This window comes from Thalassophryne amazonica, chromosome 17 (genome assembly GCF_902500255.1).
Source record: "Thalassophryne amazonica chromosome 17, fThaAma1.1, whole genome shotgun sequence".
NCBI classification, from domain to species: domain Eukaryota; kingdom Metazoa; phylum Chordata; class Actinopteri; order Batrachoidiformes; family Batrachoididae; genus Thalassophryne; species Thalassophryne amazonica.
The window spans coordinates 55,796,694-55,808,233 of NC_047119.1; the positions used below are offsets into that span (position 1 = coordinate 55,796,694).

The window sequence follows — 11,540 nt, forward strand, 5'->3', positions numbered from 1 at the left end:
ACACACTTGTTCTTAGTCCTCCTTGACTTAATTCTTAATTTTAAGTTAAAAATGATTTAGTTAATAAATAAAATAAAAATCAAATAAACAAACAAATAAGAAAAGACAAAAAAAAAAAATCACTAAATACTGTATTTTCCAGAGCGTATGTTGCAGTTATTTATTTATTTTTTATTATTATTCTTATTCTTATTCTTCTTCTTATTATTATGGTCCAACTCACACACCAAAAAAAAAAAAGAAAAAGTGTTCATTTAAAATAAGTAAATAATGCCCATTCATATAGAGTCCTTATGTTAAGTAGCAGCACATACTGTAGTGTGCACATGTGCTACATTGATCTCCTGTCTGTTAAACTCTGCACCATGGAAACACTATGCCAAAAAGTTAGTTCCACATAGTGGAAAAAAGGTGCAACTTCTTTACTTCCATGCTATTTATAATCCTGAAAATACAGACAATAAAATGAGGCTGTGGTGTCACAGTGGCTTAGTGATTGGCACTGTTGCCTCACAGCACAGGGATTGATTCCCACCTGTGGCCTTTCTGTGTGGAGTTTGCATGTTCTCCCTGTGTTCACGTGGGTCCCCTCCGGGTGCTCCGGCTTTCTTCCACATCCAAAAAATGCTGTAAGTAAGTAAGTAAAGTTTTATTGTATACCACCTTTACAGGAATTTAAGATCACAGAAATTAACCAAGTGGTGTGTGTAGGATGTGTTTAAGCCTTTAATAATGTTATATTCATCCCTAAAATGTCTTAGAACAAATAGTATGCCAAAATAGTTAATGTGTTTAAATAGTTGAATCATTTGAAGTTTTTAGCATGAAGTTTTCTGTGAAATTACACACCCTAAATGGGCGGAGTTTAATGGTTAGCACAGTGTTTCTTCTCTCTTTTGAAACTCTTCTCCTCGCCTCTTCTTCTATCGCTCTCTTCCTTTCTTCAAACGCTTAACTTTATTTTTGGGTCAACAAGTCCTCATGCTAACCTAGCTACGCTACCACGTGGCTTCATTTGTTGTTTCATTCTTTGATAACTCCAATGGTGGACACAGATAACCAAAAAATTAACTTCGATAACAGATAATCAGATAACGGAAAAGTTATCTTTGATCAAGATAATGATAAATTCCAGTATTGTCTCTGGTACGTTTGCAACTACTAACAAACTGAATTTGAGTTTTAACACCACGATCGCTTCTGGTAGCATCAAAAGCAACAACAGACCCAAACAATGAGCCCACACTTATGCCTTTGAACATCTTGCCCCCTGCTGGAAGCTCTTGGTTACTACTTGGCATCAAATCAAATCAAATCAATTTCATTCATATAGCGCCAAATCACAACAAACAGTTGCCCCAAGGCGCTTCATATTGCAAGGTAAAGCCATACAATAATTACGTAAAAACGCCAACGGTCAAAACGACCCCCTGTGAGCAAGCACTTGGCGACAGTGGGAAGGAAAAACTCCCTTTTAACAGGAAGAAACCTCCAGCAGAACCAGGCTCAGGGAGGGGCAGTCTTCTGCTGGGACTGGTTGGGGCTGAGGGAGAGAACCAGGAAAAAGACATGCTGTGGAGGGGAGCAGAGATCAATCACAAATGATTAAATGCAGAGTGGTGCATACAGAGCAAAAAGAGAAAGAAACACTCAGTGCATCATGGGAACCCCCCAGCAGTCTAAGTCTATAGCAGCATAACTAAGGGATGGCTTCAGCTCTGATAGTCCTGGTGAGGTCACCGGTGTCATCATTATCAGGATCAAAAAATTATAGACAGATAGATAGATAGATAGATGTTTGTATCAACAGACAGATGGTCATTATGGGAAAGACACCCATGAATGAGCACACAAATCATGTTCTCAGTCTGACAGAAACAGTAGGGATGATATAATCACTGATATCCTGATTACACCTGCACAGTAGTGGCGCAGGTGGCAGGTACCATTTGTGCGTCTGTTCATCTGTGTGCAACTAAAATAACAGAGTTTTGATAAAATCTGAACCAAACACGGTGGAATTTTTGAGAGTCAGCAAAGGACAAAGTGAGGTGATTTTGGGGGGGAGTTCAAAACTCAAGGTCACATGTCAATGCCCATAATTTTGGCTTATACTTGTTTGTGGGATTTGTTAAAGATACACCTATGGTTTGCAGAGTGGTGCATACAGAGCAAAAAGAGAAAGAAACACTCAGTGCATCATGGGAACCCCCCAGCAGTCTAAGTCTATAGCAACATAACTAAGGGATGGTTCAGGGTCACCTGATCCAGCCCTAACTATAAGCTTTAGCAAAAAGGAAAGTTTTAAGCCTAATCTTAAAAGTAGAGAGGGTGTCTGTCTCCCTGATCCGAATTGGGAGCTGGTTCCACAGGAGAGGAGCCTGAAAGCTGAAGGCTCTGCCTCCCATTCTACTCTTACAAACCCTAGGAACTACAAGTAAGCCTGCAGTCTGAGAGCGAAGCGCTCTATTGGGGTGATATGGTACTATGAGGTCCCTAAGATAAGATGGGACCTGATTATTCAAAACCTTATAAGTAAGAAGAAGAATTTTAAATTCTATTCTAGAATTAACAGGAAGCCAATGAAGAGAGGCCAATATAGGTGAGATATGCTCTCTCCTTCTAGTCCCTGTCAGTACTCTAGCTGCAGCATTTTGAATTAACTGAAGGCTTTTCAGGGAACTTTTAGGACAACCTGATAATAATGAATTACAATAGTCCAGCCTAGAGGAAATAAATGCATGAATTAGTTTTTCAGCATCACTCTGAGACAAGACCTTTCTAATTTTAGAGATATTGCGCAAATGCAAAAAAGCAGTCCTACATATTTGTTTAATATGCGCATTGAATGACATATCCTGATCAAAAATGACTCCAAGATTTCTCACAGTATTACTAGAGGTCAGGGTAATGCCATCCAGCGTAAGGATCTGGTTAGACACCATGTTTCTAAGATTTGTGGGGCCAAGTACAATAACTTCAGTTTTATCTGAGTTTAAAAGCAGGAAATTAGAGGTCATCCATGTCTTTATGTCTGTAAGACAATCCTGCAGTTTAGCTAATTGGTGTGTGTCCTCTGGCTTCATGGATAGATAAAGCTGAGTATCATCTGCATAACAATGAAAATTTAAGCAAAGCTGTCTAATAATACTGCCTAAGGGAAGCATGTGTAAAGTGAATAAAATTGGTCCTAGCACAGAACCTTGTGGAACTCCATAATTAACCTTAGTCTGTGAAGAAGATTCCCCATTTACATGAACAAATTGTAATCTATTAGATAAATATGATTCAAACCACCGCAGCGCAGTGCCTTTAATACCTATGGCATGCTCTAATCTCTGTAATAACATTTTATGGTCAACAGTATCAAAAGCAGCACTGAGGTCTAACAGAACAAGCACAGAGATGAGTCCACTGTCTGAGGCCATAAGAAGATCATTTGTAACCTTCACTAATGCTGTTTCTGTACTATGATGAATTCTAAACCCTGACTGAAACTCTTCAAATAGACCATTCCTCTGCAGATGATCAGTTAGCTGTTTTACAACTACCCTTTCAAGAATTTTTGAGAGAAAAGGAAGGTTGGAGATTGGCCTATAATTAGCTAAGATAGCTGGGTCAAGTGATGGCTTTTTAAGTAATGGTTTAATTACTGCCACCTTAAAAGCCTGTGGTACATAGCCAACTAATAAAGACAGATTGCTCATATTTAAGATCGAAGCATTAATTAATGGTAGGGCTTCCTTGAGCAGCCTGGTAGGAATGGGGTCTAATAGACATGTTGATGGTTTGGAGGAAGTAACTAATGAAAATAACTCAGATGGAGCAATCGGAGAGAAAGAGTCTAACCAAATACCGGCATCACTGAAAGCAGCCAAAGAGAACGATATGTCTTTGGGATGGTTATGAGTAATTTTTTCTCTAATAGTTAAAATTTTATTAGCAAAGAAAGTCATGAAGTCATTACTAGTTAAAGTTAAAGGAATACTCGGCTCAATAGAGCTCTGACTCTTTGTCAGCCTGGCTACAGTGCTGAAAAGAAACCTGGGGTTGTTCTTATTTTCTTCAATTAGTGATGAGTAGTAAGATGTCCTAGCTTTACGGAGGGCTTTTTTATAGAGCAACAGACTCTATTTCCAGGCTAAGTGAAGATCTTCTAAATTAGTGAGACGCCATTTCCTCTCCAACTTACGGGTTATCTGCTTTAAGCTGCGAGTTTGTGAGTTATACCACGGAGTCAGGCACTTCTGATTTAAGGCTCAATTTTTCAGAGGAGCTACAGCATCCAAAGTTGTCCTCAATGAGGATATAAAACTATTGACGAGATAATCTATCTCACTCACAGAGTTTAGGTAGCTACTCTGCCCTGTGTTGGTATATGGCATTGGAGAACATAAAGAAGGAATCATATCCTTAAACCTAGTTACAGCGCTTTCTGAAAGACTTCTACTGTAATGAAACTTATTCCCCACAGCTTGCTCCTGCACAGAAGCAAGCTGAGTGCAGCCGCAAAGCTCAGCTCTCTACTCAATCACAACGCTCCGGTCAGGTGGAGGTCTTGGAAGATAAAGCAATGCTGAGTTATGGTTTGGTGTATAAATAAAATGAATACTGATAGAATACCTCCATTAATGTCACATATATCTTTTAATGTTGAATAATGCACTAATTCTGAAGCTTTGTAAAAAACAGACAGATCGCAAAGGATTCTGGATATGTGCCTCTTCTGCTAAACACTGATTGGTTGAGTCATTCATTATGTAAACCAACACGTTAATGTGATGTGTGTTGGTGTTTACAGATAAATGTGCTTTTGTAAAATATTCTATTTTTTTATTTGTAAAAACAGGCATTTTTACAGAGCCCTGGAAGTGTCATCGCAAAATGTTTTGTATGTGGAGAGAATGAATGTGTCATTTTATTATATTGTGCGCTCATTTTATTATATTGTGCACACGTTTTATGATGTTGTGCGCATGTTTTATTATATTGTGCACACGTTTTATTATATTGTAACACGTGCACTCAATATTGTCTTGACACATAAATGTTGGCTATTCGCCCTATTGACGTTTCAAATCCCGCAAAACCTCGGAGAGGTCGCCGCACTGCAAGATCTCAGTAACACTGAGAACTGCATTGAGACGCTCTGATCATGCTGCACTTTAACCGCTGCACACAGACAGCACCATTAACATAGCAACATTAAACTATTTTATATTGTGCCTAAAACTCTCGTGAATATTCTCTGGGTTATTAGACTTTGTTATTGTGTTCATTTTATGTAAATATGCGAGAATCGCAGGCTGTCTCTCTGTTATTTTCAATGGGAGCTGCTGTGAGCTACGCTCGCTTCCTGATCATGTCATTCTGGGGGAAAGTGAAGTTTGCTCTTTAACATCTTGATTATTGTTCTTTACAACACTGTTTGTCCTCTTTGTTCCAGACTAATATATATAATATGTCTGAAATTCGGTTTGTGTTTATTAAATTCCACGCAGATTAAACGTAACAAAGATTATTTGTTATAATTGTTTTAACAAGTTTTCAGGGTATCATGCAGCAGTCTCTTATTAACATTACGAAAAGCATAAAAAATTACATTTTTGTAGTATAATATTCATTTACAACTGTCATCGTGTTGATTCTCTATATGTTGTTTGACTGCCGCGACTCTGGCACGCAAGGGATTATGGGATACGTCAATAGGGCGAATGAACACTACTGGCCAGTAGATAGCAGTAGAGACCTTGAAAACTTGCCAAAACAAAATTCCAGATAATCTGTGTCTGCTACATTTAAGATGCGTGGAATTTAATAAATGCAGACACAATAACAACATGTATAAACCCAGAGAATATATTCACAAGAGTTTTAGGCACTAGAGTTTAATGCTGTTGTCCGTAGAGCCTGACCAGAGTGTTTCAAATGTATTTCTCATGTCGTGAACGTACTGAGATTACCCTATCCTACCCATAATGCACTGCTGAGCACAGCATATATCCACACTAAAACCTTAAAAATTAGTTACTTTAAAACTAAAACATATATCCAATATTTTCAGTTTATAAAACTTCAGACATGACATTAATTTCAATAACTTGTCCGAAATTAGTTTGGTAAAAGTTGAACCATAAGTTAAAAATGTATGCCTCTGGATGACTTGGGTGATATTGCCCACATTTCAGTATGGGGTTAAGAGAAATTAGTTTTTTTGGGGGGGGGGGACCAGTTCTCCTTTGTCTGCAGAGGATAGAGCGTTTTTTTCTTAAGGCAGCTTGTCTCTGTTTTGCAGAGGGTAGAACTACACATCAGCTATGAAACATTTAACAGATAGGTGCTGAACTGATTTTAAGTTTTCTAAATATTTGTAGCCGTTCAGCTTTATTTACCCCGTTATCAGACAAAAATTTATCGCAAGATAATTAGTCCGATAATGGTTTTTAAAGTTATCTAAAAAAAAATCCAATAATGAAAACATTATCTTCAATAAATATCGGATTATCGGAACTGGATAACTCTTAAGAGCCTGACATTTTAAGGTTCGTCAAGTCTTTCAAATTTTTACGAGAACTTCCAAGCTCAACTTTTCAAAATATACAGAATATACAGAAAAGCAACTGTACTTTACAACACTGCTCCTAAAGTTTAAACTTTTTTTCTAAATTCACAAAGACTTTTAATCTGGCTCCAACAACCTTTTTGAAAGCTACCAGAATCCATTTTCAACAAACACCTTCCACCTCTGGGGTCAAGGAAGCTGACGACGGATCTGATGAGCATCAGCCATCCTGTCGGTAAAACCATCTGACACTGAAGCCTTGGGATCACCAGGGAGACCACTGGTTTAACCCCTGACCCAAGCGAGCTCACGTAGAGGAAATCCAGTCCTGTCTCATGGACTGGATTTCCTCTGCGTAACCGAGACCTGGGTTGGTGGTGGTGAGTCTAGTGCCTTTGCTGAACTTTTGCCTGTTGGCTTTACTTATTTTTCCACGCCCATAGCTTTGGGTCGCGGAAGTGGTGTAGCAACTGTTTATAGAGAAAGTTTTAAGTGTAAGCAGTTTGCTTCAACATTTTCAGCATCAAGCTTTGAGCTAAACACATTTGTTTTGACTGCTGATCCCCCCCCCGTGTTGTACGCTATTGTTTACAGGCCACCGAAATACGACTTCTTAAATGAGTTTTCTAACATCTTGGCTGAAATCATGCTTCAGTTTGACCGCATATTGATTGTGGGTCATTTTAATGTTCATGTATGTTGTGCTGATAAACCTATGGTCAAAGACTTTTTGGAGCATATTGACTCTTTTTAACTTTGTGCAGTGTTTTTGGACCCACACAAGTACACGGACATACACTTGTTTTAACTTACGGCATTTCCGTGTGTAATTTAGAAGTCTGTGATGCTGTGTTTTCTGATCATGCGCCGATTCTTTTTGGCGTGCCTTATTTATGCAACACTGTCAAACCATACACTCCTGCGCGCCGCTGTTGTGTAATTAATTCAACCACTGCTGCCCAGTTCTTTGTGGCTTTTAACAATTCACTGTTGGTTAGGGACCATTCTTATTTTGACTGTGATGTTGAACAGCTTTTTATACGCTTTCCCACCTGGAAACCGAACGTTCTTTGAATGTTCATTTCAACATTTGAATGTTCAACATTTACAAACGTGGCATGAACACTGCACGAACATCATATGAACAAAGAATGACAGGTAATGTTTGCATGCGAACATTCAATGAACATTATGCAAACATTCACAAATGTTCACAAACACCATATGAACAGCTGCAGCAGAACATTAAATGAACATTTGTAGAATGTTCGAATGTGAACATTACCTGTCCTCATTCTTTGTTCATATGATGTTCGTGCAATGTTCTTGCTCAATTACCTACAATTTTTGTAATTGTTCCTATTGAGAACAAAAAAATTAAGTAAAACAAACTTCATAAGTGTTTTAAAATTCAATAGGTTTTATTCCAATAGTGACTTGCAATGTGGAATTCACATAAAAATCAACACTGCAGAAACTTTTGAAATCACTTAATTGATAACAGATTAAATGATGGAATTCATCTTAACAGAATTAAACATCATTGCTCAAAAAGCACAAAATGAAAAATTTTCAACTTTACAAAAGATTTCTTAAGCGGTAAACCACAGATGCTACTCCAAAAAAAATGTTCAGACACAAGAATAAATCTTCTAGAAATAATTATGAAACCTAAAAATCATCTATTGATCTACATACAACTGATAATACACATTTTAGGAGCAAAAATAAATTCAACTTAAACATAAATCACCGCTTGAAACAAAAACTTTAATCACAGATTTGAAGACTCAGTATGACAGTCAGATATGACAATGCAATTGAATACACCATTTTTAAGAGTGAAACTGAACAGTTTAACACAAACATTACAATCAATAAATTTCCTGAGGAAATTCACATGATGAAAAAAATATACAAAAATACAAAATTATTCATTTAATTATGTTTGATCCCCAGAGAAAAGGTTTCTCTGGAAGTAAAATTAAATTTTATCAAAAATATTCCACGTACAATGCATTTAAATGCTGCTGCTAATCTGCCCATAAGCTTTGATATTATAGAATATAAACATCCTCATATCATATAAAATACCCTCAGCCATATGAGCAGTCTTCTTAATTGGTATCCCAGTGCTAAGTGTAATATATATATATATATATATATATATATATATATATATATATATATATATATATATATATATATACACACACACTCACACACACACACAGGTGGGGCCAAAGGTTTACATACCCTGGCAAAAGTTTTGTTTTTTGGCCATTTTTCAGAGAATATGAACGATAACACAAAAACTTTTTCGCTCATGGTTCGTGGTTGGGTGAAGCCATTTATTGGCAAACAGTGTTTACTCTTTTCAAATCATGACAACACAAACTACCCAAATGAACCTGATCAAAAGTTTACATACCCCTGTTCTTAATACCGTGTACTGCCTGTCTTTTGTGGTAGTTGTGGACGAGGCTCTCTGAGGGTAAAGCTGCCACTGAATGTTTTGGACTTTATTTACATCAATTATGAAGAAATACAAACAATATGGCACTCGATGTTAAATCTGCATGGACAGTTCTGAAAAACTGAGTGACTGTGCAGCCACCAAGTCACCCACACAACCCAGAAGAAGTTATAGGCTTACGTGGCTGTGATTGGAGAAATTATGCACAGTGCAAGCTTTGCATTTTGTATCACCAGTTATCCACCTTCATGATGAAGTGGTATAGAGGAGGATTTTCTTAAAAAGAAGACCTGAAATTTTAGCTACAAATTGCCAGAAGATACATGTGAGATGCAAGCCTGGATTTGATCTGTTTTGGTGAAAGAAAATCCTTCTGTGCTCTACTCCACTATGAAGCTAAGAGTAGTGGTGCAAAATGCAAAGCCTGCACTGTGCACAATTTCTCCAATCACAGCCACATAAGCTTAAAACTTCTAAGTTGTCTGGGTATCTTGGTGGCTTTTCCTTGTAAATCACTGCAGAGGTGTTATCAGGTTGTGAAAACAGCGTTTTCAGTTTTTGAAGTGTTTTTCAGTAGCTTTTGCATAATATATGATAGACATGTCAGAGTTACACAGAAATGAAGCTGTTTTGGAGCAGATTCTGCCATGTTGGATTTGCAGCCAAAGAGAGACCAGACGTCACGGTGCCTCTACTGTGACTGGCTGTCACCCCCCCCCCAAAAAAAAATTGATTTGCAAGACTGATAGATTTTCAAACCTGTAATCTGGGTCAGGAAAAAGTTCAGGATGGTCCCGTCTATACTTCTTTGAGTCTGCTCAGACAGGACATCTTCAGCTTATGGCACAATTGTAGAAATGATGGTAGTACTGTCCAATGATGTGATATTTATTGCAGCCGCCATGACAACTCTGTAAATTTGTGGCACATCCCTGGCAAGGCTGCCTTTGACGGTTCCTGACTTGTCCTGACTGCCAAAGATAAACAGGAGCCGTAGCGTTCAAGCAGCCCCTCACAATGATTGTTACTGTATCCTTCCCTTGTTCCATTCCAGGGGTGTATGCAGTTAAGGTACTGATTAGGGCATTCCTCTCGTGCCTGGTTCCCTTGTCCTCGCCATCAAGTCTGTCATTAGCACTCTTGAGCTGCAAGTTGAAAATTTCCTTTGTTAGTTACAAGCAATTATATATATTTTCCTGTTCAGATACTGTATAATTTGAGAGGCATGGTCATAACTGGTATTCAACTCAGCACCTTATTGGACAGGCCCTATATTTTTAACAAGCTGTTTATATTGCCTCCAGAATTTTCTCAATTTAGTTATCAATTAGGTATACCACACAGGTGAAAGCAGATCAGACAAAAATGATTAATCCTCTGTACCCACTGCTATTTGTGTCAAGGGCCTTCCACACCGCATGCTTTGCAAGCATCAGAGGCGCCACAAATTGGTCTAAAAAGCATTATTTTCAATGAAACGCGTTGCTTTATAGAGGCGTCTGAAGCGTTGCATCAAAAGCCGAGCTAAACAAACGCTTCTGCTGGGAGTGTGCGCATTCCTGCTTGTCAACAGGCTGACGTGGTCAAAGTTCAACCCAATCCAACTTTTGCCGCTCTGAACTGTGACAAAGCTTCGCACTGTCCAACAGAAACAACGTGTCGGGTCCAAACATGGAAGACTAGTGGCAGAAACCACTGATCTCTACAAAACAGAAAGGTGTCACAGGACTGCTCATTTATACAGAGCAGTTTTCTTAAGAAAAATCCTTGCAAATGTTTTTTTAAACCTCAAAATTAATTTGATTGCTGTATTAAAGCTTTTTCATGGTTCATCGACACACATACAACATGGCGATCACTCAGCTTCCCTCTGGAGAAAGAAAAAAAATCTGAGCGAAAGTCTCCACCTACCTTGTCGCATGCAACACGTCGGGGGTGTGGGAGGCGTTGACGTGACGTGTTGCCTGATGCGTATAAAGCATGCAATGTGAAAGGACTTATAGTTACCATATTTCCATAAATGCAGCATGTTTCATAATATACTGTGTAAAAAAATGAAACAGCAAAACTTTAAAGTGATGAGGATCTAACAAACAGAAAACAGATTAACTCACTTCTTCGAGTGACTTTACTGGTAGGCCCGTTACTTCCAGGCACTGCTTGTAATTGGTTCAAGCCCACACTTCTGGTTTAGCTGGCCATTCTTCGGATAATCGTCTCAGCAGGGTCCACATTGTTCTCTCTCCTGGTATGTCTGGGAACCGACACTTTCAGGGACGGTCAAAGGATGCAGTGCATCAACTTTGTCATTCAGCTGTTTGATACTGTGAATGATGTCATTCTGCTTCTCCTGGAACACAAAATGTATATAGATCCATATGTTAAAACCTTAATAAAGTTCTCACTTTACATTAAATCCTATGCTTCACAAATGATTAAACCAATGCTGTTGACCTTTCATCATGAGCACGGACAAATCTGTGAATGAACTGAGTGATGAAA

At 38.2% G+C, this 11,540-nt stretch overlaps 1 long non-coding RNA gene across 1 annotated transcript; it reads right to left on the minus strand.

Annotated features, from left to right (window-relative positions):
* Positions 1-9,929: 9,929 nt before the first annotated feature.
* Positions 9,930-11,271, minus strand: LOC117529160. Its single transcript, XR_004565936.1, has 2 exons — positions 11,153-11,271; positions 9,930-10,183 (listed from the first exon to the last, which is right to left on the minus strand). It is a non-coding gene; the product is annotated as an uncharacterized LOC117529160 (long non-coding RNA).
* Positions 11,272-11,540: the final 269 nt, after the last annotated feature.